At 36.2% G+C, this 27,740-nt stretch overlaps 1 pseudogene; it reads right to left on the bottom strand.

Annotated features, from left to right (window-relative positions):
* Positions 1–10,512: 10,512 nt before the first annotated feature.
* On the bottom strand, positions 10,513–27,434 carry LOC114308678 (IAA-amino acid hydrolase ILR1-like 4; annotated as a pseudogene).
* Positions 27,435–27,740: the final 306 nt, after the last annotated feature.

The following is a 27,740-nucleotide window of genomic DNA, read 5'->3' as shown; positions in this document are numbered from 1 at the left end:
TTCTCTTCCGATTCAAGTTCCCTAAGTGGTATAGCAGCTAGAAATCTCTTCATGAACTCTCTGCAACACTCTTTGCCACTGCAAATTTCAGCCTCACTTGCCTGATCGGAACTGACCCCTTCTTTTTCTACCTTCCCGCGCATCAAAGCCAAGGCATCAAACCTTAAAATGTATGCTTGGTTACAACCCTCAAAGAGCCGCTCACCAAATGTGTCGATGATGTAGTAAGCGTTGACACCGACCTTCAACACGAAGAAATGATCATTCCAGCTTACTATGTAAATCCTAGGTATGTCATTGTCACCCTCTGCGTTCTTATTGATCTCATCCCATATCTGATCAAAAGACATGACTCCTTTCAATGTCTCAAACTTTTCCGGGCCGAAGAATCTGATGAAGGACTTCTCATGCAAGACCGATATTGGGCAGAGTCCGGCTTGCAGGACAATCTCAATGTTAAAATACTTGTCGGGGAATTGGTTTATCAAGTCCTGATTGTCACAGAGCTTTCTCTATTCGGAGGAGCCTTTGACTATGAGTCTGTCGAATTGGGTCCTCGTTAGCGTGCTATCTTGGTTGGATTGAAGCCAATTGGCAATGACTACAGCCAATGCTATACATGCGCTTTCTCCGGCAGCTTTGTCGCTGCGTTGGTCAAAGAAAGCGAAGAAGACGTTGGCTTTTGAGCTTTGCTTGAAATTAATTTTTTCTTTTTTAATTTTGATCCTTCAAGGCTATAAATACATATGTTTTTATGTATACAAGCTTCCTTGCCAAAATGGGTTAGGGTCAAAGCTTTTTAATAGGACATACATAACTTACCATGAGAGGGAGAGAGAGAGAATGGCTGTGATAGCAGGACTTTCCTAATTGGCTTGCTCTGTAACTTCCTGCTCTTGGAAAGGAAATAAAGAGTTTTCACAATAATGTAGAAAACTACAAATTCAATCAATTGAGTTATTTAAATTGGCTAGAATATTTGCACTTCACTAAGAGGTCAAGGGTTCAAGTTCTCGCTCACCAAACTAAAAAGCTATAGCGTCCCATGTAACAAAAATAATAAATAATAACAATAATAATACCAATTCTTGAATGAGATGAAGAGTGAGGAGGAGAAAGAGAGATTGCACCTATGTTATAGACAGGGCTGAGTTTAGGCTATAGGTAAAGCCCATCTTGAAAGAGTGCCTGTAGCTCCCTTGTATTGTTAAGTCCGTCTAGAGTCTTTTTATCCAGTTCTCCAGTGAGTAAGGACTTTTATGGCCGTGCCCAAAGAGGGTTCATATATGTTGGTTGCCCCCTTATATCCGTTTTCTCCAGCAAAAAGGAATCCTTATAGCTCACTAGCAACAAACCCAGATTACAACCTCTGATGTAATGAGAGAGAGAGAGAGAGAGAGAGAGAGAGAGAGTAGCCACTTGTATTGACCCTCATGCTTTCCCTTCATAATTGAAATGGGGATAAAGCATTCTGTTTTATCAAACTAAGGTGTTATTTTCTTCCTACCTTGTTTATGTTTCACTACTTCAAGCTGGGCAAAAATGGTGTAAAAAATTAACACCAAAAAGTAAAAGCTTTAGAGTCTGATTATATATAACAATACAAAACAAAACAAATATGCCTTGCCAAAATAACTAATAAAAATCTAACCCCCCTACCAGGGCGATTTCTGGTCTCAAATCTATGTATACGCACAATTTGAGAATGAAATAACCTTACAATTCATACGAGAACTTCCCTTAGATAAAGCAGACTTAGGTTGTTGATATTCAGGGAGGTATCTTGTAGCCACCGATGCATGAAATGCAGCACCATATGGAAGTACATCTTCATTTACAGTGAAGTATGGAGAGCGCCCCGGTTCAAGCTAGCTCTAAGTCTCATTTTGCATTCCAACCCTGTAAAAGTATCCCGGGACAGCCTCTGCAAAAAACTTCGTCTTCTGCCCCCATCAATGGTTACGTCTCTAAAACGTTTTCTCGCACAACATATCCCTTGCAAGATTTCCAAAGTACTGATGCAACTCTTTGTTGTTTACTGTTGAGGGGTAAAAAGGCTTGTTGTCGAAGTTGACAGTCGCGTTGCACATCTGCACAGCCGTTTGTCTTGTGATGACTTGTCATTTGCATTTATCTGTAATAAGATGCTATACGGAAAATATAAAATAGAAAATAAAATAAAATACAAACAAAAATAAATGACCAATCACGATTTTAATTTCTCATTGATTATCTTGGTGGTCTTTATTTTGGGTTGATTTGTCCTGCTCTATATTGATCAGAAGCATCCTAGAGTGCCACACCAGTTTAGAATTCGATTCTAAGAGCTAAGGCTCCCCTGATCCCCCCATTCCCTTATAGCATGTGGACCAGGCCTTATAGGTCCTTCACTGATATGAAATCTCCACTCCTCATTCCTTGCTCATTAGCTTAGAGGGGTAGGGTAATTTTTTTCTAATACATAATAGATAAGATGGATTTCTGGATGTTCGTATCATGGTGAAGGTAATGTTGTGATTCTTGCTCAATCTTCTAACTACGAAAAATAAAGTGCATGTAAGTTAGTGGTTTTTAACAATTGCACCTCCTCAATTCATTGTTTAAGTTGCACCAAACTTTCTTTCGAAAATGCCCCGAATGTTCCACAAATTGTAACTGAATCGGGAATTACATTGAACGCAAATGCACCACCTCCTTGGAATTTTGCCACTGTCACTACCTACAAGATGAATAAGCACACATGTGATGGTTGAAAAAAGGTAAAAGATGTGTAATTTGTGCACAAAATACTTTTTTTTTTTTTTTTTTGTGTGTGTGCGCATGCGAGGGAATACAAAATTTGGTTTTGGTTTGTAATTTTTGAAGGGAAGTTGGGATGCAGCATAGAAAGTAAAAGATTTCATTATTTCATATCTAAAGAAAAAGACTAAACATGGAATCTTTACCTTAACGACAAGAGATGAAAAAGTAGATAAGAAATTACAAATATTCTTCAATGAGTGAAATAGATATAGGTTTGTCAACCAGTGAAAAAGATATAAAACTAGTTAAGCAAATTGTTTTTGAAAGGAAATACCAAGAAAGTTGTTTTCGAAATTTCAAAATACTATTTACGCACAAGAAATCAAAATGATATAAAAACAATGAGAGTTTATGAACATTTCATTGGTCCTGTTTTTTAAAACATGAAAATGAAAATGTAGAAAACAAAAACACATGCAATTCTGTTCTCTACATATAATTTTTAGAAATATTCTGACCATGATAACTATGATTCAGAAAAGTGAAAATTTTGAAAACTTTGCACCTTTTAAGGAAGAAGGGTTTTGGGCATTTGACTCTTGATTCATTTTGATTCAACTGTTTCAACGCATAAGAAAAACCTTCTTAGGGGTTAGGATCACACAAGCACACGCGCATGCACATACACAAAGAAAGAGAGAGACCTGTGAATCCAAGGGATCGACTTCATGTGAAACGAGATGTTGCAAACTAACAATTATATTGGTAGCTGCTAAGATTGGGTCAATTGGATGTTGGGGAATGGCAGCATGTCCCATTTTCCCACTTATTATAGCCTCAAAGAAACCACTCCCAGCCAAGACAAGACCACTCATGCCAGCAACTGTACCAATAGGAAATCTAGATGAGACGTTTAGCCCAAAGATGGCGTCAACATTCTCCAATATCCCGGCTTCTAACATTATCTTTGTTCCTCCGCCTCCTTTCTCTGCCAGTTGGAAAACCAGAATCGCTGTTCCCTAATCACCCCAAAAAATATAAGTTGTACAAATTTTCTTGTGATTATGCATATACCAGTTCACAAATACAACAACATTATTAGTACTGCGACGTAAGCAACAATAATTATGACTTTTTGAGAGAAAAAAAATAATTATAATCGAGCTTTTAATGTGAAAAGGTGGACATGGGATCTTTTGTCCTAAAAAAGGTGTCTATCCCCTTGTCCCATGCATTCAGGCTATGCAGTATGATTTTTAATTTAAAAAAATCAATTCGTGTAATTGTGAGTGATAAGACATAAGGACAGACCTTTTTTAGAACAGAGGACCATGGCTCAAAAAAAGTTGTTTTATGAAACAAAATGTCACACTTGCATTATAAGATGGAGAGGAACAACTTATTGAAAATGAACGTCATACTCTCTCTCTCTCTCTCTCTCTCTCTCTCCCTCCACATACTCAAATTTATCACATACAAGCCCTATTAGGAAAATTGATAACAAATGAGAGAAGTACCCAAACATATACAAAACTACAAATATAAATTTATTATAATCTTTTTCATTTTGTTGATTGTAGATTTTATTTTATTTCATTCAACCACCACAGGATCCTTTGTCCCCAAATCCCTTTATCCCTCTGTCCCAATGTATTTTTATCTATATGATCATGTCTCGAGATTCTCACTGCATCATTTGGTTGAGAGTGCATTGGGACAAATGGACATAAAGATTTAGAAATGGAGAATCACTGGCCTATTCAACCAATTTGTGTGCACGTCTATTCTATTACATACATAAAAGGTTGAGTTAGTATTGACACTTTTTTGTCACAAATTTTTTATTCCCAGATTACCTTCTATAACTGACAATTCAAGTATAGATCTTTTTGTAATTGCCAATTCAATCTGTAACTTCTCAAGCCACATGAAAATTTCTAGCACACTCTTGTGAGTGCGCACAAACAGCTAGTATTCAACATATCCATTTCCAAAGAATGTTCACAAGTGCTTGAGCAAGGTGGAACATAGATAAAATTGTTGAAAATCATACAGTGATGAACAATTATGCTATAACAAGAATTTCAATATATAAAAGGGATTTAGAAATTCATAATCAAGTTACTAAAAATTCAAAAAATAGATTATTGAACCTGTAAATCATGACGATGCTCTTGAAGCAATTTTGTTGCACCAAGAAGCATCGCGATGTGGGCATCATGGCCACAACCATGCATCTTTCCTGGAATTTTACTCTTGTGCTTCCATTCTACACTCTCCTGCAATCATCAAAACTCTTTATTTTATTATTATTTTTAAATTTCAGTATACCTTTTTTCTTTTTGTTACAATTTAATTTCAACATAGTATTTAAACAAGATTCATATAAGAATTGGTGTTAATTGCTAGGTTCTAACATTGAACAACACCACTGCAAAATTTCAATCATCATTCTATATACTCAAATCAAAAGAGAATGAATTGCCTTCACATGAAGCCCAAAAAGTTAATTTTACTTTTGGCCCCTAAACTATTGTCATTTTTTTTTAAAAAAAAATTCAACCTTAAACTATTGATTTCATATATTTAGTCCCTAGAGTTCCATCATTCCCAGTGCTTGAAAGAGAAGCAGCTGCAGAACCATCTCCAATCATGTTCTAACACCAAAAAATGAGCCATGACAATGCCATCAAAGTAATCAACTTCCTCTGTCTTACTCTGTGCATCTTCAATTGCTCTTCAAGCATGGTGGTTCTTCGAAGCAACCCAAGTATGATCTCTCGAGCCCGAGAACACAATGGAGGATCCATCCATAGAAAAAATCCATATGCATGTCTGCTCTGCCATATTTTTTCTTAAACACCTCAGTAGGCTTTACAAACACCATAAGAAAAGGACATCCCAATTTTTTTCCATCTACACTTACACCATATTAGGGACATTCCAAAAACCTTTGTCCAGGGTTGCTCTCCGTCCAAGAAGTCTTCAACTGAGCTTACATTCTGCATCGGCATAGTACATGATCCATCGTCTTCTTCCATCCGTCTTCTATCAATTTTGGAGTTTGTATGTGTATATAATGGAGATAAAGACAACATATATGGTTTTGGCGGGAGGTAACCTAGGGTTTGAAGTGAAAAGACAAGTATGCCCCTCAATAATTGCTAGAGGGAGCACGTGAGAGACAAGTGATGGCTTTCCGTTCATAATTTCAAATGGGCGTCAATTATTGAACGAAATTGACACACCTCGTCAAATTGAGGGGAGCAATTTGAAATGTCAAGGACCAAAATGACACATGGGGTAAAGTATAGGGACTATTTGTGTAATTTGCCCTTATTTTAAAGAAATTTTTGAAACATTGAATGCTATCTTTCATGATTTTTGGAATATTAAATGTCGTTCTATTTTTTATTTTGTTTTTTGAAATTTTAAGAATATTGGTTTTATGTTAAAAATTTCGCTTATATTAATAATTTGGTTATCTTCAATAACTTGTGCCTCGTTTCGGCGAGGCGCGCGCCTTGCCTTGCGCCTCACGCTTAAACTCCAAAAGACCTTAGCACCTCAATGCACCTAAAGCTTTTAAAAACACTATTACGACATCTAATTGCTTGAGGAAAAATTATGGCTTGAGAGCTTGTATTGATGGTGATTATGTTATGTACTTGGTGTTGCAGTCAAGGACATGCTCTAGATTGTCTAATTTAATAGGAGCCATTGTGTGAATGATTACTTTCTTTGTTTCCATTTCTTTTTCATGTTTGTGGATTATAAATTAGAAAATGCCAATATTGACCTGTCTATCTAGAAGAATCTCAAACAACATAACACTAATAGGAAGTGCAAGTAGCAAAATGATTTTGTTTTGCAAAGTGAAGCCTCTGCATATTTCTGTGCGTATATATAAATATATTTGAGGAGTATAAATTGCAATTTATATATTCTGATATACTAGGGGGGAAGGTGATTAAGGCCTCGTTTAGGAACAGGCTTTTTTAGTAACTTTTTGACTTTTTGGCTAAAATATGATGTTAAAAAAACTAGTATGTTTGGGATAACTTTTTGACTTTTTACGAAAAAAATGTGCAACAAGTAGAGAGAAAAGGGAATCTTTGACTTTTTGGTATAAGTTGTTGGCTTTTTGGCTTTTTAGTAACTTTTTGGCTTTTTGACTAAAAAAATCACTTGCCAAACGAGGCCTAAGTTTTCGAAATTTCTTGTTTAATATATTTTTTTGAAAAATTAAAAAATAATTTGACAAAAATAAACACAATAAGAATTTTTGTTTTTAATTATTTTTTCATGAATCTAATTTTTGAAATGTGTTTAAAAAATCAAATCTAAAAAAGAAAATGTTTTTAAAAAACAAATTCTAAAAACTGAATGGAAGAGAGAGCCCTTGGCTTTGACTTGGCCAAAGATATTTCTACAGTTAAATGGGAAGAAAATGTCTACTACAACTACAATTGTAAAAGAAAAAAAGCCCTCAAAATTCATGATTGGCTGAATATTATAATAGAATTACATTGTATAAAAATTTGACCGACTAAACTACACTCAAATGAAACCAATTGTCATGTACAACCATCTTTGTTAACTTTCTTCTCTAGAATGATACATAATTTAAATCCCTCTCAAGCAAAAAAAATTAGAAAACAAATCAAACTCTTTAAGATTCAATGCTAGCCTTCTTCAACTCATGTAAGCCATACCCATCTAGATTCATATTCACAGTCCCCTTCCTGATCTGGATTATCCTATAGTTTTTTCACTCGGACACGGGATCTTCTGTCTCTCAAAACCTACGTCCCCAATACCCTTCCAGCTACACGATGGTGTTTCAAGATTTTCGTATTTTGAAATTTCTACGGTATCGTGCAATCGGGACTAATGTTCACTAACCCGGCATTTTGAATCCTTGCAGTAGCTAATGGTAGATGTCAGCTTCTCATTCCTCTCCTCTTCATTCATTTCGCTATAATAGTTATAGTTCTTTTTCGGCGACTTCCCACCATCACCGCGACTAGTTTTCTTCTCCAACAAGTTACACAAATCCATTCTAATCTTTCCTTTATATTTTTCTTTGGTTCCTGGCTCTGTCGGCTTGTAACATGTCAAGTGCCTCTTGAACGATGTCCAGAACCTCTGGTGATTATGCCTTGCTAGGTCCACAAGTTGAGGTTGAGACATAGATGAAACAGAGCCATTTGTGGGTTTATGTGACCCCTTGTATTTTTCTTTGATTCCTGGCTCAGTCGGCTTGTAACATGTCAAGTACCTCTTGAACGATGTCCAGAACCTCTAGTGATTTCGCCTTGCCAGGTCCACAAGTTGAGGTTAAGACATGGATGAAATAGAGCCATTTGTGGGTTTGTGTGATGAGTTTGAATTGTGTAATGAGTTTGTATTTGAGGGCATAGTTTTTTCACTCGGACACGGGATCTTTTGTCTCTCAAAACCCGTGTCCCCATTACCCTTCCAGCTGTACGATGGTGTTTCAAGATTTTCGTATTTTGAAATTTCTATTGCATTCTGTAATAGGGAATGATGTTCACTAACTTGGCATTTTGAATCCTTGCAATAGCTAATGGTAGATGTCAGCTTCTCATTCCTCTCATCTTCATTCATTTAGCTATTCGGCGACTTCCCACCATCACCGCGGCTAGTTTTCATCTTCGACAAGTTACAAGAATCCATTCTCATCTTTCCCTTGTATTATTCTTTGGTTCCTGGCTCTGTCGGCTTGTAACATGTCAAGTACCTCTTGAACGATGTCCAGAACCTCTGGTGATTGCGCCTTGCTAGGTCCACAAGTTGAGGTTGACACATAGATGAAACAGAGCCATTTGTGGGTTTGTGTAATGAGTTTGAATTTGAGGGCATAGTTTTTTCACTCAGATACGAGATCTTCTGTCTCTCAAAACGCATGTCCCAAATACCCTTCCAGTTGCACGACGGCGCTTCAAGATTTTCGTATTTTGAAATTTCTACTGCATTGTGCAATCGGGACTGATGTTCACTAACCTGGCATTTTGAATCCTTGCAGTAGCTAATGGCAGATGTCAGCTTCTCATTCCTCTCTTCTTCATTCATTTCGCTATTTGCCGACTTCCCACCATCACTGTGGCTAGTTTTCTTCTCTAACAAGTTACACGAATCCGTTCTCATATTCCCCTTGTATTTTTCTTTGGTTCCTGGCTTTGTCAGCTTGAAGCATGTCAAGTACCTCTTGAGCTTTCGCGTCAACAATGTCCCAAACCTCTGGTGATTACGCCTTGCTAGGTCCATAAGTTGAGGTTGAGACATAGGTGAAACAGAGCCATTTATGGGTTTGTGTGATGAGTTTGAATTTGAGGGCATAGCACCATCACTGCGGCTAGTTTTCTTATCCGACAAGTTACACGAACCCATTCTTATCTTCCCTTTGTATTTTTCTTTGGTTCCTGGCTTTGTCAGCTTGTAACATGTCATGTACCTCTTGAGCTTCCGTGTCAACGATGTCCCGAACCTCTGGTGATTACGCCTTGCTAGGTCCACAAGTCGAGGTAGAGACATAGATGAAACAGAGCCATTTGTGAGTTTGTGTAATGAATTTGAATTGTGTGATGAGTTTAATTTGAGGGCTTCATGGAGAGAAAGAGAGAGAGAGAGAGAGAGAGGGAGGTGTGAAGATTCAAAAAAAAAGTTGCTCTCTAATGTGTAATGATGTGTGTACGTTTTGGTGGTTTAAGTAAAGCTTGGAATTAATTTTTTCCTTTTTAGTTTTGATCCTTCAAGACTATAAATACGTATGTTTCTATGTATACAAGCTTCCTTGCCAAAATGGGTTGGGGTCAAAGCTTTTTAATTGGACATACATACTTACCGTGAGAGAGAGAGAGAGAGAGAGAGAATGGCCGTGATAGCAAGACTTTCCTAGTTGGCTTGCTCTGTAATTTCCTGCTCTGGGCAAGGGAATAAAGAGTTTTCACAATAATGTAGAAAACTACAAATTCAATCAATTGGGTTATTTAAATTAGCTAGAATATTTGCACTTCACTAAGAGGTCAAGGGTTCAAGTTCTCGCTCACCAAACTAAAAAGCTATAGCGTCCCATGTAACAAAAATAATAAATAACAACAATAATAATACAAATTCTTGAATGAGATGAAGAGTGAGGAGGAGAAACAGAGATTGCACCTATGTTATAGACAGGGCTGAGTTTAGGCTATAGGTAAAGCCCATCTTGAAAGAGTGCCTGTAGCTCCCTTGTATTGTTAAGTCCGTCTAGAGTCTTTTTATCCAGTTCTCCAGTGAGTAAGGACTTTTATGGCCGTGCCCAAAGAGGGTTCATATATGTTGGTTGCCCCCTTATATCCGTTTTCTCCAGCAAAAAGGAATCCTTATAGCTCACTAGCAACAAACCCATATTACAACCTCTGATGTAATGAGAGAGAGAGAGAGAGAGAGTAGCCACTTGTATTGACCTCCATGCTTTCCCTTCATAATTAAAATGAGGATGAAGCATTCTATTTTATCAAACTAAGGTGCTGTTTTCTTCCTACCTTGTTAAAACATAAAGGTTGTATGTTTCACTACTTCAAGTTAGGCAAAAATTGATGGTGTAAAAAATTGACACCAAAAACTAAAAACTTCAGAATCTGAATGTATATAACAATACAAAACAGATATGACTTGCCAAAATGACTAATAAAAATCTAACCCCTCTACCAGGGTGATTTCTGGTCTCAAATCTATGTATACGTACAATTTGAGAATCAAATTACCTTACAATTCATCATGAGAACTTCCCTTAGATGATGTAGATTTGGGTTGTTGATATTCAAGGCGGTATCTTGTAGCCAACAATGCATGAAATGCAACACCATATAGAAGTACATCTTCATTTACAGTGAAGTACAGAGAGTGCCTCGGTTCAAGCTGACCCTGAGTCTTATTTTGCATTTCAACCCTGTAGAAGTATCCCGGGACCGCCTCTGCAAAAAACTTCGCCCTATGCGCCTATCAATGGTTGCATCTCTAAAACGTTTTTCTCGCCCAGCATATCCCTTGCAACATTTCCAAAGTACCGATGCAACTCTTTGTTGTTTACGGTTGAGGGGTAAAGGGGCTTGTCATCGAAGTTGACAGTTATGTTGCACCTCTGCACGGCCGTTTGTCTCGTGATGACCTGTCATTTGCATTTATCTATAATAAGATGCCATATCGAAAATATAAAATAGAAAATAAAATAAAAAACAAACAAAATGAATAACCAATCACGATTTTAATTTCTCAATGATTATCTTGGTGGTTTTTATTCTGGGCTGATTTTTCCTATTCTATATTGATCAAAAGCATCCCTGAGTGCCAAACCAGTTTAGAATTCGATTCTAAAAGCTAAGGCTCCCCTGATCTCCCCTTCCCTTATGGCGTGTGGACCAGGCCTTACAGGTCCTTCACTTGTGTGAAATCTCCACTCCTCATTCCTTGCTCATTAGCTTAGGGGGGTAGGGTAGTTTTTTTTTCTGATACATAATAAATAAGATGGATTTCTGGACGACCGTATCATGGTGAAGGTAATGCTATGATTCTTACTCAATCTTCTAACTACGAAAAATAAAGTGCATGTAAGTTAGCGGTTTTAACAACTGTACCTCCTCAATTCGTTGTTTAAGTTGCACCAAACTTTCTTTCAAAAATGCCCTAAAACTTTCTTTCGAAAATGCCCTAAATGTTCCACTAATTGTAACTGAATTGGGAATTACATTGAATACGAATGCACTACCTCCTTGGAATTTTGCCACTGTCACTACCTGCAAGATGAATAAGCACACATGTGATGGTTGAAAAAAGATAAAAGATATGTAATTTGTGCACAGAATACTTCTTCTTTTCTTTTCTTTTTTTGTGCACACGTGCGAGGGAATACAAAATTTGGTTTTGGTTTTGGTTTTGTAATTTTTTAAGGGAAGCTGGGATGCAGTATAGAAAGTAAAAGATTTCATTATTTCATATCTAAAGAAAAAAACTAAACATGGAATCTTTACCATAATGAGAGAGATGAAAAAGTAGATAAGAAATTACAAATATTCTTCAATGAGTGAAATAGATATAGGTTCGTCATGTGACGCCCCGAAACTACACCATTGGTTGCAGTCAAGGGAGAGTCACTAATGAGTCCTATGGTCAATAACCAGTAAGATCCCAAATCACCGGAGGAGTCAGATTAGCCTCCCTTCTAAGTCCAGCTTTCTTAGGCAGCGCACTACCCTTTTGACAGATCTTAAAAGGCATTGACACAAGGTCTCATAAGCAACGATAAGGTTCATACATGTAAATATTAAAGTATAAGTGCATAACAACCACGAATATCCTTAATTTCAAAAGCTTGTTCTATTACATTACATCCCAAAAGAAGCTTTAAAACTTCATATGAGTTCTTACAAAATAACAAAAGGAAATTTCTAGCTTTCCTAAGATAGCCAAAAGTCTTCGAAGGTTTCGGGCTCATCGTCTCCAGCTATAAATTCTGCTTCGTCACCTAGCATGATACGCCGTGAGCTTTGAATGCCCAGTAAACACACACACACAACCCGTCCCTTTTTCCTAGTCCAATACACAATCACAATTATAATATCAAGTAGTAAAGCATGATATTCAAATAAATAAGTAAAGAGTTAGGTCAGATGTTAGTAAACTAGAAATCCCCCAGAGATTTCGTCCTCCCAATCACAAGAATCGGACGCGGATTATTCGGTATGCCCCCTATTTTACTGCTTTGTTGCAGAACTAACCTCGGATGCCTACCAACAGTTATATACTGCGTAGTGCCAACCGCAGGGCCTCAAAAGAGACGGTAAAAATAGGGCCTTGCCCAAATCCCTCCTTACACCAAGCTACCTAGGGTCCGAATACAACCGCTCCGTTCAAGGATTCCGAAAACCACTCGCACAAGACTTTAACTTTCGAATAGGGAATGCATCCCAACAATCCATATATCACATTTACTCATCTTTTCATTACTCAAGTGTTCGAAAACCCAATACCCACCCAATTAGGTTTCCCGTTGAATTAGGTGTTTTTAGTCAAGGTTAGTTCAACTAAACGATAAAATAAAATTCACATAAGCATGCCTCCTCAAGATAAGAAAATAAATAACATAACATACCCATACAACATTATGCCAAGATATGATGATAAGCCATTAAACATTTTCATGAATACAAGGGTATAAAACATCCAAACGTAACAAATTTCCAGATTTAACATCACATGAAGGTTAATAGGGAAGGACTACTTAGGTCCATCCACCGGACTCGGTTTTCCTATGGTTCGTAGAGAACTTGATCTAGTTCCTAGAACATTTTTCAGAAATGGGATTGCTTTTCCCGATTTTAAGTTATTTAGGAAATAATCCAGCACTGTTCCAGAATCTGCCCAGAATCTGCCCAGATCTGTCGACTGTTACGAAAACTTGTTTTTCTTGCAAACCACTCAATTTTTTTTGATGAAACCAATTTTAATTGAAAGCTAACTCCTTAAGGAAGGTTTTGACATAAAATAGAGGTTCAGAATATTTTTTTACATTTTTCTAGAATTTTTGAAAGTTGACTGAAAAAAACAGGTTTTAAGGTGGAATGCCCAAAACAAGGAAATTTATAAAAAAGGGGGTTCCACCATGGGAAAGTTTTATTTCTTTTGTGAAGAAAGTATGCTAACTATCACATGTTTAACTCAGAAAATTTGTTTGAAAGAGTACCCTTGAAAAGTTGAGAGATTTGTACAAAAAGAAGATGGTTTGTACCAAAATGAGGAAAATACAAGAGAGATGGAAACAATACTCAAATCTTGGTATTTTTTTACATAAGAACATGATAATAACAGATCTGAAACTTTATCTAGAATCTCTAAAAACATGCATTAGAAAAGGAAATGAAGAGAGGGTTGTGTTGGTGGCTTACCCTCCAAGCTTTGCACAAGAAACTCTCTTTTCTTCCTCCTTCTTCTCCTCTAGATTTCTCTCCCTTGCTCTCCTCTCTCTCTCTAACCAAAATGTGTGTGAGTGAGTGTGTTGTGTGTATGTTTGCAAGCTAGGGAGGGTGTGGTATATATAGGCAAATTGGGGGTAAAAGGACATAAAAGCCCTTTAGTTGGAATTGGATGGAAAGTTAGGATTTTGCTTAGATTCTAAAGGAATGGAAGGGACTTAGGAGGTGTGTTCCATTGGTTTAGGCCACATCTAGTTGTAATAAAACTAATTCTTGGATTTTGTATCCTAGGTAGGTCACTAGGTTGTATATTTTCCTAGAATCTCATGATGGTGTTTCTTGGAATTTGATTTCTCACATTCTCCAAGGAAGGGCAGCCATAGGGAAGTGTGGAGGGCAAATTCTTTATTATTTTATGTCCTAGGATACACTCTTCAAGATGTACACACACACACATATATATATATATATATATATATTACATGATTGATGGTACTTCAAGGTACAAGGTACAAGTACTAGTTTTGGGATAAGTTTTGGATTTAATTAAAGAATGAGGGCTTGGGGTTAAATTCTTGTAACTTAGGTAGAATTAAATTAGGTTAGGGAATTCATTCCGGCTAGGGTAATTCCTGTTTCGATAAAAATAAAAAAAAAATAGTAATGCTAACAATCAAGATTTATTCAAGTAAACGAGGGGCTTTAAGAAAATAATTCATCATTAGGGTCTTAAAAGTAAATACATATTTTAGGGGCTTCACATTAAATGTAATGAAATGAGGAGGATTAGAACCTTAATGATGTATTTAATTATGATCTAGTTAGGTCTAGGACTAATGTAAATATCTTCTAGTTAAAGGTACACACATATATATAGCAAATCTTTATAGGTACCACAGTTATTATTGCTCCAAGATTTCAAGAGATTTTAAAGTACAATGATTATAGTCTAGGGGGTATGATGGCTAGCCATGTGATGGTGAATTGATGGACATGTGATATATATATAACCGAACGATGACTGTAAAAATTGAAAGTTAAGGTTTAGAGCGATTAATCTAAAATTTGAGAGTTAAGTAATTAATATTAGAGTGTTAGAAGTGATTTCTAAGCTTCCAGGATCGATTAGGGTTTGTATGGATTCGCCCGTGATGCGTTTTCAGTCCTAAGGGTTAATTTGCGATTAATTAACGAACTAAGGGCTTTATTATAATAATTCAAAATTTAGGGACCTAATAAGGTTTACAAAAAAAAAAGTCAGGGCCCTCACACGTCAACTAGTGAAAAAGATATAAAACTAGTTAGGCAAATTGTTTTTGAAAAGGAAATACCAAAAAAGTTGTTTTCGAAATTTCAAAATACTATTTATGCACAAGAAATGAAAATGGTATAAAAATAGTGAGAGTTTATGAACATTTCATTGGTCCTGTTTTTGAAAACATGAAAATGAAAATGTAGAAAACAAAAGCACATGCAATTCTATTCTCTACATATAATTTTTAGAAATATTTTGACCATGATAACTATGATTCAGAAAAGTGAAAATTTTGAATACTTTGCACCTTTTAAGGAAGAAGGGTTTTGGGCATTTTGACACTTGATTTGTTTTGATTCAACTGTTTCAATGCATAAGAAAACCTTCTTAGGGGTTGGGATCACACACGCACATGGGCATGCACAAACACAAAGAGAGAGAGAGAGAGAGAGAGAGACCTGTGAATCCAAAGGATCAGCTTCACGTGAAACGAGATGTTGCAAACTAACAATTATATTGGCAGTTGCTAAGATTGGGTCGATTGTATATTGGCAAATGGCAGCATGTCCCTTTTTCCCACTTATCACAACCTTAAAGAAACTGCTCCTGGCCAAGATAGGACCATTCCTGCCCCGCAACTTTACCAATAGGAAATCTAGATGAGACATGCAGCCCAAAGATGGCATCAACATTCTCTAATATCCTGGCTTCTAACATTATCTTTGCTCCCCCGCCTCCTTCATCTGCTAGTCGAAAAACTAGAATCATAGTTCCCTATTCACCCCCAAAAATGTAAGTTGTACAAATTTTCTTGTGATTATGTATATACTGAAAAATCTAGAAATCCCCTAGATGTTGATTTGTGATTATGCATCAATTTTAAACAATAAATAACAATCCCAATCAAACAATCAAGACAAATCGACACAACGATTTTATGTGGAAAAATCACAATTGGAGCACCTCCAATTGTGATAAAAAAAACCACGGCCAAAATCCACAAAATAATCCACTAAAAAGACAAAGGAATTGCATAGGTATACTCTCAATTACCTTACGAATCCACGCCCAAATTGAACCAACCCTTATATGCCTCTTCCAGCCCCGTCTTCATCTCGAAATTGTCTTGCCCAACGTTGATGTCGAATCACGACGATGAACCACTCCAGAATCCACCAAAACTTCAGGCTCGAATTCTCCAGAATCCACAAAAGAATAACTTTCTCTTTTGTATAGAATAAACAAACAATCCTTTGATGTATACTTTTTAAACCATGAGTTGAATACTCAATCAAACATCAAAGAAAACTAGCAAAATAGCCCCACATATAAACCCTAAAACCCTCAAAAAAGATCTGGAAGCGTAACCCTAGATTTGGAGCAACTTGTCAATTTATAGAATCTGAAATCGTGAGGTTCGCTCGAGCGTGGGAATGGATGCTCGAGCGAGGACTCTATATCGCGTGTTTCAAACCAGGATGTACGCTCGAGCAGGGAAATGGACGCTCGAGCTTAAAAACACGCCTCACAGCATATTTGTAGACAGGTCAAACTTTTGGAACCAAGCATTCTTCGCTCTAGCGGGGAAATGGACGCTCGAGCGAACAGGAAACTTTGAATGCATTTTTGCATTTTGCTTCGGGGGCGCTGCCCCTCGACCTCGCCTGGGCGCTGTCTCAAACTCACCAAGGGGCACTGCCCTTTGGACCCTCACAAGCTGATTGGGCAGCTCGATCCCCGTCATAGTCAGCGAAGTGGCAATCTTGAAAGAATTAACATAACAAACTTCTCTGCAAGGCACAATTCAGGTTTGATTCGCATCTAAAAACTCATAGCCTCATTAAGATAAAAAGTGCAAAAACAAGTAAAACTGAAAGGAGTTTTCTCAAACGTGATTGCCAAGAATAAAAACCTAACATATACCAATTCATAGATACAACAACATTATTAATACTGCGACGTAAGCATCAATAATTATGACTCTTTGAGAGGAAAAAAAATTATAATCGAGCTTTTAATGTGAAAAGGTGGACATGGGATCTCTTGTCCTAAAAAAAGTGTATATTCCCTTGTTCCATGCATTCATGGCTATGTTGTATGATTTTTAATTTAAAAAAATTATTTCGTGTAGTTGTGAGTGATAAGATATAAGGACAAACCTTTTTAGGAACAGAGGATCGTGCCCAAAAAAAGTTGTTTTATGAAACAAAATGCCACACCTGCGTTACAAGATGGTGAGGCACAACTTATTGACAATGAACATCTCCGCATACTCAAATTTATCACATACAAGCCCTATTAGGAACATTGAAAACAAATGGGAGAAGTATCCAAACATATACACAACTACAGATATAAATTTATTATCTTTCTCATTTTGTTGATTGTAGATTTTATTTTGTTTCGTTCAACCACTACAGGATCCTTTATCCCTAAATTCCTTTATCCCTCTGTCCCAATTCATTTTTATTTGTATGATCATGTCTCGAGATTCTCATTGCATCATGCGGTTAAGAGTGCATCGAGACAAATGGACATAAAGATTTAGGGATAGAGAATCACTGGCCTCTTCAACCAATTTGTATGCACATCTATTCTGTTATATACATAAAAGGTGTTAGTATTGACACTTTTTTGTCACAAATTTTTTATTCCCAGATTACCTTTTGTAACTAACAATTCAAGTATAGATCTTTCTGTAATTGCCAATTCAATTTGTAACTTCTCAAGCCACATGAAAATTTCTAGCACACTATTGTGAGTGCGCACAAACAGCTAGTATTCAATATATCCATTTCCAAAGGATGTTCACAAGTGCCTGAGCAAGGTGGAACAGTGATAAAATTGTTGAAAATCATACAGTGATGAAAAATTATGCTATAACAAGCTTTTCAATATATAAAAGGGATTTAGAAATTCATAATCAAGTTACTAAAAATTCAGAAAAGAGATAATTGAACTTGTAAATCATGACGATGCTCTTGAAGCAATTTTGCTACACCAAGAAGCATCGCGACGTGGGCATCATGGCCACAACCATGCATCTTTCCTGGAATTTTATTATTGTGCTCCCATTTTACACTCTCCTACAATCATCAAAACTCTTTATTTTATTTTTTATTTTTAAATTTCAACAGACCTTTTTTTCTTTTCGGTACAATTTAATTTCAACATAGTATTTAAACAAGATTCACATAAGAATTAGCGTTAATTGCTAGGTTTTGACATTGAACAACACCATTGCAAAATTTAATCATCATTCTATATACTCAAATCAAAAGAGAATGAATTGCCTTCACATGATGCCCAAAGAGTTAATTTTACTTTTGGCCCCTAAACTATCGTCATTTTTAAAAAAAAAAATTCAACCTTAAACTATTGATTTCATATATTTAGTCCCTTTTTTTTTTTTTTTTTAAATAGTCCAATTGAAGATATCATGTCCAAATTTGTGAGTAAACCTAACTTACTACTACGTAAAATGGTAATTTTACAATTTGGAAAATCTAAATTATATGGCCAAACACTCAACTTCTTACTCACACTGCATTATACAACTTACACCCTACAACCATACACCCTTTTTTTTTTCCTCTACCCCTCATCTCAAATAGTGAATAAAAAAATAAGTGTTTCATTGTGTGATTTAAGTTATTCAAATTTCAAAATGACTATTTTGTCTATCAAATTAGACTTTAATGCTTACGAATTTGGACATGTTAGAAATTGGGCGCCCATGTAGCATGACCCTTTGAACCCTTTGAACCTTATCCAAGTAAGTTTGAATTTGAATTCAAAACTTATTTGGATAACCACTCATGATATCTATATCTATCATATCAACTGATATGGATAGATTGATATATATGGTTATATATCAGATTATATGGTTAAGTTATATATTAATGTCATATACATTATGTGGTTTTTTAGCTATAACCTTTTTTTCCCAGACTCTCTCTCTAACTCTCTCTCATATGAGAACAATCCAGCCTCTGTATTGTGATTTGTGTGGGTGATACTCATATTGTAGTATCACTCCACTGCTGGGTTCGTTGTTCGCATTCTTAAAGCACGTGATTTACCCATGAGATTCTTCGTTTCAGGTTCTATCACCTAAGGTATGATCTGATAATATTTTTCCGCTGCGTTATGCTTAGTTTTACATTGGTATGAGAGCATATATGGGTATTTTCGTGTTTATTTTTTAAATCATGTATATAATTTTTATATAAATATATACACATTAAATGCATGAAAATTAATGAAGGAGGAAGATGAAGTGCAGGGTTTTTGCACTTCAACTCTCATTAGATTGAGAGTGTGATACACCTCTTTTTTATGTTCATTAAATGTCATTTTTGAGACCATAATGTTTTTATTTTGAAAAATGGACTCTGGCAATACCGAAATTGGACCAGAAAACACCCTGGAAGGCGATGCGTGGGCCGCACGCGCAAGATGACGCCATCAGCAGCGGGCACGCGCTGTCACGCGCTCCCACGTGCCAGGCTCGCTTTGCCACGAGCTGTTGCGTCGTCCACACGCACGACTTGCGCCCTTCCACGCGCGCGTTAGCCGCGCCACTTCGAACTGCGTTACATGCGCTGCCATGCGCAAGCCGTGCACCGAGCCGAGCAGCGCCGTTTTCCACACCGGCTTGGCTGGTTTGACGACTGGGGATAAAGGTCTGTTTGTTTTTTAAAAATCCAGAATTGCGTTAAATGGTCATAAGTAATTCGGTATAACTTTGTTTTAAGCGTGGTTGGGATTGTTGGACTCAGAATTAAATTTTCTATCTTCTGTAAAATTTTAGAAATTTTATGAAAATAAAAAATATTTTTCCTGAAATAATAATTCATTATTTATGCTTTAAAATGCTTCTGGTGTTGCATGATTAAGTTTCTGGAGCTGAAATTTTTATTATAGACCACTGTAATGGTTTAATATTTACTGGTATGGTTGTTGCATTTTACCAAATTTTGGAATATTTATTTCCAATTTTATGTGTGTTTATTAGTTATTTAAAATTTCAGAAAATTTCAGAATGATGTACATTCTGTTATGGCATAATTTGAATATTAAATACAGCATATTATTTTTTTTGGGTTTGTAATATGTTGTGATTAGAGAAGCATGCTTAGTTTTTATTTGTTTAAATTCCATTATTAATTGTAACATAGCATGAGTTGATTGTGAATCTACATTATGATGCTATTGTATGGAATTAGAATATTTTATCATGCTTTTAGTCATGCCATAGTCAGTGGGAGGTTGTTTAGTTGAGAGAAATCTTTGTAGATTTACTCCTGAAAACCAATATTTTGCGCATAAATTAAATTAAATTTTGGATAATTGTCACTTGTGGCGCAAGAGATGATTACGAGCATAGCGGATTTTCGATCTTGCGGCTTGTGTAATTTTGTCACTATTTAATTTAGATTTTTGCGGCAAAATTATGTAATGCTAATCAAAATTAATCCCAATACGAATTTCTCTCTAAATTGACTTAGCTTATGGAAGTTAATTTGGTTGACCTAGACTTAGTAGAGATGCTCAAATATGAATAATGTAATCATATTCTTTAGATGAGCAAAAGTCTTGGAGACTTTAGGTCAGACCTTAATTGAGCCAAAGTAAGGAAACATGACTCAAAGTCGCCCTGGTTTTGTTGCCTTGTTTGGCACAACAAAATTTGATTTGTGCACTATGGTTAGCGGCACACTACGTAGTTTCGATTGGCGAGTTTTGGAGTTATGAAATTTGTAAGCCCTCAATAGATTCTGTATATGATCTTGACTATTGAGCTGTGCGGATTGACTTTGTAATTTGACTTGTAATGATGTTGCATCATTGGATGAAGTAACATTCAAGAGTCACGTCATCCAAGAAATGCGGGCTTAAATGAATTAGTCATTAAGTGTAAGATGAGTAGCCAGTATGAGCGGTGTTTTGCTCTTTATCCAACTGTTGGGAGTGGATGGAGCAAAATTTCATGCACTATAATAGTGTGCATTGAAGTATCACTTGAAGTTAAAAGATTAGCACTTAGTAGCAGCAAAATCTATTAACACTAAGTGAAAAGATTAGCGCCAAGTGGCTGGAAAATCTATTAGCATTGATTATAATAGTGTGCATTGAAGCATCACTTGAAGTTAAAACATTAGCGCTTAGTAACAGCAAAATCTATTAACACTAAGTGAAAAGATTAGCGCCAAGTGGCTGGAAAATCTATTAGCATTGCTAACTTGTCCAAGTTTGGACACTTACTGTTTCCACAGTTATGTGTGAGACATGAGGAGGTGTTTCTTTGTATGATTCCTTAGCTAGGCTAACATTTTTTGAATAACGTTTACTACTAAGCGCAAACGTTGCAGCATAGTAATGAAAAGGTCAAGGCCGACAAGGTTGTTATGACTCTAAGAATTTGACGCATCGCTTGTGAGAGCATTGTGTTGAATTAGACTCTTTAGCCTAATTTGCACTTAAGTTACTTCAGGAGCTGTCATAGTTGATAGCTTATTCTCTCCTTCTTGTGGATAGTAGAATTAAGTACAAGTAACTATGAAGCAAGAAATAGATATGGCAAGAGGAGTATCGTCATCTTTCAACTAGATGCATTAAAGTGTATGGAGAATAAAATTGACTTGAAGGTGCAGGGGATTAGCACTTATTAGTTAAATTTGCGGCTTAGGCGCACTTGATATCTCCATGACATCCTTTTATGATCTAGTGAATATGAATTAGTCGTGAGTCATTACCTAGTTGGGCCTAATCCTTTAAAACTTGTCTTCAAGAACTCACACATTAGGATGATTGGAATTAGTTTATGACATTGGTCATGAACCGGTGGTTTATTATACTTAATCACTTTAATGAGAAGATGCATGAATGTTTTGAGTAGGCCCTCTTGAGCCCACTCGCTTGTGACATCCTGCTCTCATATGATATGTAACTTTGTTCGCAATGGTTGCGCACAAGTAAGTAGGAAAGCCGTAGAAGGTCATTTGTATTGGCGCATTTAGTCCACTATGATATTTGTGACTAGATATGTGTAAGGGTATGATAGCTAAGCCTCAATTTCAACACAATTATAGATTACGATACGCATCTGAGTCAAGAGTATTTGATCTCCCATAAGTCAAAAGTTTTTAGATGATTTTTGACATTGCACATATGAGGTTGAGATCAATTAGATAACAGCTTTCGTGCTTTTAGTTTTGACCAAGGTGGCGAGTATCTATTTGAGTTATTTTAGAAAACTTTGTGAAGAGAAATGGATGCTTAGAAAATTGATTATTCCTAATACTCAACAACACAATGGTGTAGTAGAGATAAGGAATTAAGTATTGTTAATGTTAGGTGGATGATGGCGTAAAATGTTTCCCAATTGGGAATTGCACTTTAGTTTGTTGCATATATCCCTAACTAAATGCCCTCCATATCAGATTTTACACTCCATTTAAGTAATGGGTTAGTGGAGAGCCATCTATGGGCTATCTGTAACCATTAAGTAGTTTATCTTTATTTTTACTTCTCATAAGGTTACGAAGTTAAGACCTAGAGTTCTATGGTACATTATTGTATGTTGTCTTGTAAACACATAGGGTCACGTGGCGCATTATTGTATGCTGTCATGTAAACCCTCCGGGTCATGTGCATATAGATAAGCAGCTTTGTGGGAGTGTAACTAAGTCATATAAAGTTTTCTTAGTAAAGGTGACGTGAATAGAGTTTTTGGAACTCTATAAGATAGAGAATTCTAAGCATAGCGCTCTATGTAGCCTAGTTGAGAATGGAAAGAAATTTCCAATATCCTAGGGACAATGGGAGCCATGTGCCTACTAATGGATTATCCATTAGAGAAGAATACTCTAAATTCTTAGTTACGTGGTAGCGAATGTGAAAATTTTTCACGTCATCACTGGATGATTGAGAAGGCGACATTCATGATTGCTCCGCAAGATGATAAAGAGCCTAGGATTATGCCAAAGGCTCTAGTCCCCTGTTTTTAGAAAGTGGATCAATGTTGCGCAGTTTAAGACAAAGTATTTGAGGATTAACAATTTCTATAATTTGGTTGACTTTCTATTATGACGCGAAACTTTTATGAGGTTATGCGCAATTTGGATAGTCATTGTTGAGACATAAGGCTCGCTAGATTCCAAAAAGTCACACCGTTGAGAAAAGTGTAGACCATGAGAAGACTTCCTCCTGGGGAGTGAGGTTATTTCGACTTAGGCTATGATTGATATAAGTTCGGAACATTGATTTGTGGACATTGTGACCCAACTCCTCGTTAGAGAATTGGATAAGTAGATCCATAGGGATTTACCTTCTACTTTTATGGTGAAAAGTTGGGAGCGCAAAAAGGTTGCTAGTTCCAATAAATCTTTTACAGCCTAAAACAGTTATCCAAATAGTGGTTCTTAGATATCGTCAAGCCATGATAGGCCGACGATGATCGATGAAGACCACTGAGGCATGATCAGTGGTCCAAAAAAAACTTTTTCCTTACTTAGTCATTATGAGCCAGGAATTTATAAGGTTGTCGCCACCTAGGGTGGGCAGTCCTCTATTTTAGATATGATGGACATGGGTGATGTAATTTATATGCTCGGATGTACGATCCTTAGGGATTGTTTTGGGAAAATTCTCGGTTTGTCTTCGATGACTTACATAAGGAATATCCTAGAATGATTCTAGATGCAAAATTGCAAACTCATTGACTTACCTATCGGTAAAAGCCAGAGCCTTAGCTATTGAGTGAATCCTTAGATTGTCTTTGGGAGAAACAGATGACCTATATTCCTTGATCTTTTTTGTTATGGGAGCCTAAAGTATACTATGTGGGCGTATTCGACATGATAAGTGTTATCTTTGGTAAATGGTCAACTGAGTTGTTTAGACATTGACCATGCTCATTAGATTGTGGATAAAATGCTTTACTAGTAGCATATTAATTTGCTCCTTGTAAGATTCAATGCGCTAGTTGGGCGCATCTGCGCTAGTTGGGCACATCCAGAATGAACACAAATTGGTCACCAAAATATCTTTAGAGAGGTTATTGCGCAAGAGGTAGTGATCTTGAATCTCTTCATATGAGGCGCACATGGTGGATTCCGTTGTATATACTTATCGCAAGAGGTGCTAATAAGGCTTATGTTTGGAATCTAGAATTGCGCAAGCTGTGGTCATATTGTTTTTTAAGAAAAAATCGATCACTTATTTGTTATGAGATGATGAGATGTTGACACTATTATGGTTTGTGTCATAATGATTAGCAGATGATGATGTCAGCAGGCAAGATTGGCTCACTCACACGAGCAATCGCCCTTGGTGCTTGGGAGCGAGCAAGGATGAGACTAGTGGTTTATTTTTTATTTAGAACCAAGAAAGGTTTAAATTATCCACTATGCATGTCGCCTTGGTTACAACCAAGATGAGGTCGTGTTAAGAACCAAACATGGATATTAGTACCCACTTTCCATGTTGTGCCTATTATGATTAGCCAGATACGAGATCTCATTTGGCGCCTGGAAGGCGAGCAAATAGAGAATTCGGGTTAGGCGCTAGAAAGCGACTAGACTAAGATATGTATGGTGTATCGAGTATGACGTCACTCTTTTGGAAGAGTGACTCCACCGTAACATGTATTTATACTACATGTGCTTGGCGACCGAGTAATGAGGTGAGAGAATGGATCCCTATTTCCTCACCGTGTGAGTCTTACGTGTCATTATTGATATGACTTTCATTTTTGTACCCTTTTGTGACTTTTGACTATGTCATAAGGTAAGGGGTTGATGTTCTGCTACTTTAGTATGTTGCCTGCGGTCATGTATGATTCAGCCTCTAGGGATATCACTGGAAAGCGGTTAATCCTAAACTAAATGACATGAGGGCAAAGGGAAAATCATCTAGTATTACACCACTGTTGTATATTCATTGCCGGCAACTCACATCGCTCTGTATGAGAGCGGATTGAGTGTGAATATATTGCAAGAATTGAAAGGGTCAAACATGCTCTTTTGAGGGATTAGAGATGTTTTTTTTTTTGGACCGGTGTAATTAGATGGGTCTGGGGTATATGAGACACTATTTCTATTCTTTTTGGGTTGATGTCTCTATGCTGGCTCATTTTGAGTTTCTAGTATAGAGCTCCCACATGCAGGTGTCTCTCAGCGGTCGCACGGTGCATTGGCTAGTATGAGATTGTTCATTTTTTGGGAGATTGAGATAGAGATGTGGCAGTGTCATGCCAACTCATGTGTGAGTAGGAGATGTTAGAAATTGGGCGCCCATGTGGCATGACCCTTTTGAACCCTTTGAATCTTATCCAAGTAAGTTTGAATTTGAAATCAAAACTTATTTGGATAACCACTCATGATATCTATATCTATCATATCAACTGATATGGATAGATTGATATATATGGTTATATATCAGATTATATGGTTAAGTTATATATTGATATCATATACGTTATATGGTTTTTTACCCATAACCTTTTTTTTCCAGACTTTCTCTCTAACTCTCTCCCATATGAGAACGATCCAGCCTTTGCACTGTGACTTGTGTGGGTGATACTCATATTATAGTATCACTCCACTGCTGGGTTCGTTGTTCGCATTCTTGAAGCACATGATTTACCCACGAGATTCTTCGCTTCAGGTTCTATCACCTAAGGTATGATCTGATAATATTTTTCCGCTGCGTTATGCTTAGTTTTACAGGACAATTATCTCTTCTTGGACCACATTAACTGAAATTAGAAACTCTAATACTAAATAGATGAGATTGATGGAGTAGTTCAATGATGATATAGAAAAATGACGATGGTTTAGGGCACGAAAGTAAAATTAACTCAATCCCCAAAAGCATTTACCTAATACAAACAATTACAAATTAGCAAATATGCATGTAAACCAATATGCATATATATATACACGTGGTTGTACATTCATGATATGTGTGCTTTGAAATCTACAATTGAAGTAATTAGAGAGATTTTTAAGAAAAAAATTAAAAGTAATTTTGTATGACATAACTGCTCTTGTGTGGGCATTCTCTACCAACTTGATTGTAAACTATGTTAGCTGGATGTGATAAGCCACATGTTTTAAACTGTGGTATGAAAGAGTAGACTTATATAATTTACACTATAAGAATTTAAAGTACTTATAGTCTAGAGAATTTTTTTTAACAATTAGACATCTAATAAAATTTAGATTTTGTTTTTTCTAAATTAATCATATGTTTCAATGGTAAAACTTTGGCCTAATAACCTTGAGGTTATGGGTTCAAGTTTCGGAGCAACCACTTTGTGCACTATACTAAAGGTGGTGTTTACTCAATTTTTCTCCTCCCAAACACACATTAATGTGTACTATTTGAGTGTTATTTTTTTCCCTATCATATGTCAACATATTTCTATGCACATTATCACTCCTTTTTTATGTTTTGTCAAATGTTTAGGATCTTTTTTAATCGTCAAATTTATCGTTTTGGAACAAAAATGGGTCATGTTTCCAAACTGGCATTTCAAAATGTAATTCATTTTTGGTAATACTGATGGTAGGCTTTGTATATATCAGAGTTGATCTAAACTGTCATGCTTTTTACTTTTTTAAATATATATATATATATATTCAAAGCATGGTTCTTTTAACGTTGTGTTTGGTTTGGGGATTTGAGAAGTGATTTGGAAAGGGAAATAAAAAAGGTGTATGAAATTAGGTGAAATGTAGGTATATTTTATTCATATTTCACCTACATTTTCCTTTTCCCTTTCCAAATCTCTTTCCAAATCCTCCAACCAAATACAACATAAAGTACTTCAATTCACTCAAATCCAATTACTTCAAATAATTCTCACAGTTCTCAAATCCAACAGCTTTAATGTTGTATTTAGTTGGGGATTTGTGAAGGGATTTAAAAAAGAAAAGGAAAAAAATGTATAAAACTAAGTAAAATATAAGTATATTTTATTTATATTTCACTTACCTCTTCTTTTTCCTTTTCAAATACTTGCCAAATCCCCAATCACATAAATTCAAATAATTGTCATAGTTCTTAGATTTCACACATGTAGTCACCTCTATTTATATACACACTAGACTGACCTGCATGGCCAGAGCATCCATGTCTGCTCTTAAGGCAACAAATGGCAATTTTACGGTTCCGATGAAGCCAATAACACCGGTGATAGCCACGGGGTGCTTATAAGGGATGTCCATTTTGTCAAGCTCAGCTCTGATAAGCTCACTCGTCTCAAATTCCTCAAAACCAACTCATGGGTTCCCATGTATTTTCCTCCTAATTCCCACCATCCAATCAACAAGCTCTGGACTTTTGACCAAACTGAGAAAATTCACTGGGACTTCTTCTAACTCTTCTGGTGTTGTTGATGAGAGAAAGATGTAGAGGGTGGAAATCAAAGTGATCCATTTGAAGAAATCCATGAAATTGTGAGGAATTGGATTGGAAGTTGAGATGTTTGGGAAATGGGTCAATGTGAGGAATTGGAGTAATTGGTGTCAGTACTCGTTTGGTAAATATTTTGGGTTTTTAAAAAAAATAAATAAATAAAAAATAAAAAATAAATAAATAAAACAATAAAAAGATAAAAATAAGTTATATAAGTTAATAAAATAAAATGTTACATCCAAATTATAATCATTATTTTTTTTTCCATAAAATTTAAAAGAAAAATGTTTTAGATCTCTAAAAGAAGAGCTCTAAAATAGCATTAATTTATCTTTTTACTT

Source organism: Camellia sinensis, chromosome 13, assembly GCF_055761805.1.
Source record: "Camellia sinensis isolate YWXY chromosome 13, ASM5576180v1, whole genome shotgun sequence".
NCBI lineage: Eukaryota > Viridiplantae > Streptophyta > Magnoliopsida > Ericales > Theaceae > Camellia > Camellia sinensis.
This window is presented reverse-complemented; position numbering and strand designations above follow the sequence as displayed.